Source organism: Sinocyclocheilus rhinocerous, unplaced genomic scaffold, assembly GCF_001515625.1.
Source record: "Sinocyclocheilus rhinocerous isolate Xijiao unplaced genomic scaffold, SAMN03320098_v1.1 scaffold315, whole genome shotgun sequence".
Classification (NCBI taxonomy): domain Eukaryota; kingdom Metazoa; phylum Chordata; class Actinopteri; order Cypriniformes; family Cyprinidae; genus Sinocyclocheilus; species Sinocyclocheilus rhinocerous.
Genome location: NW_015630423.1, coordinates 1,433,508 through 1,435,090, shown reverse-complemented (window position 1 = coordinate 1,435,090; position 1,583 = coordinate 1,433,508). Strand labels below are relative to the sequence as shown.

The 1,583-nt window shown below is 33.5% G+C and overlaps 1 protein-coding gene across 1 annotated transcript in view; it reads right to left on the bottom strand.

Annotated features, from left to right (window-relative positions):
- LOC107740377 (lipoma HMGIC fusion partner homolog) overlaps positions 1 to 1,583 on the bottom strand; it is a 138,841-nt gene that overhangs the window by 41,865 nt on the left and 95,393 nt on the right. The gene's annotated exons all lie outside the window — the stretch shown is intronic.

Below are 1,583 nucleotides of genomic sequence, written 5' to 3'. Positions count from 1 at the left end.
ACAAGAATTACAACTGACTTCAGCCACAGCCTTAGATGAAATCAACTGAAATAAAAGACATTAAATCTCTCAAGATCTCAGCAGAAGATGATTAATCATCTCCACAAACAGCATCACCAGCTTCACACATTACTAACCAGTTTTAATTTTTGTTTGTCATGCATCTAAAAATGTCTTATTAAGAATTAACAGAGATTTAGATCTTAATGTTTATTGAAAATAATACAATTTGAAGTCACCGTTATGGAGATAAGCATTTGCTTTAGTTGGGCTCTTGGCCCTTGACTTTTTAACATTAGTTTTTCTCTGGTTGTTGTAACTGTGTTTAGGAAACACCTTTGTTATGGCAAGAAGAAACAAGAAAAAATGTGTTCAGATTATATTGGTTGTTATTTGATTATGTTGTTGTCAATGTAGTAGCCAGGTTCACTAAAATCATCAGTGGTAATGTGTAATATAGATTGTTACTGATCACAACAGTATTTTAATGAAATAATAGGAAGTGTTTTAAAAACACTTTCCACACCAGTTTAGAACTTCTGTACGGTTCAGACATACAGACATCAAGAATCAGCATATGAATCTCAACAATGTTGATGATCATCAGACAGGTTCATGCTGCATTGCATTCTGGGTGCACCAATCATAACTCAGCCATGGCTCCCAGCATGCATTGCGACATGAATAAATTATGCAGCTGCATTGTCTTAGTATTTTTTTATTTTTACTATTTGCTTTTATTTTTGTTATTTTTTGTTGTGACTTTTTACTGCCTTGTTGTGTGACGTTCAAAAATCACATAAAAATTATCAGAATATTTTGTCACCATTGCTGAGATTCACATGCTGATTCTTCATGTCTATGAGTGCCAGAATTTAAACCTCTTTATGAACCATATTTATAAAAGTCGTTTATGAAGGTTTTTCTAACATTGTTATATCATATAACTGCAACTAAGAAAGCACTACAGTTTTAGATGAATTTCAATCAGAGACTCAGACGCCTGACATGATTTTACCATAAGTTCCTTGCCATCACATATGTGTTTAATACACACAATTGTGCCAGCCAAAGACAAACTTAAATTTAAAGGGGTCATATGATGCTATTTTAAAGATTATTATTTTGTGTATTTGGTGTAACAGCGTTTGGGCGGCATTATGCTAATATTTCCACATAGTGACCTAGATATGTGGGGGCGTGTTGGAACGAGCCGTTTTAGATAGGTGTGGCTGACTCTTAACTTTTATAAAGAATATCTCTTTGGATTTGAGACTTTAGTCTTTGCAACTTTAGAGATCTTCTTTATGCACCAAGAGCTTGCAACATTTCAAAGAGAAAGGAAAACTTGAAGTCACATCACATGACCCCTTTAAAAAGTCAAGGGTCAAGAGGCAACTAAAGCAACCACTCTTCACAAAAACGGTAAGTTGAAAAAAAAACATCTAAACATTAATTCTCAATAAAGAACTTCTGTTTTAGATAGTCTAACTGGTTAGTAATGCATGAAGCTGGTGATGCTGTTTGTGGATTTGTTTAATTATCATCTGCTGAAATCTTGATGGGTTTAATGTCTTTTATTT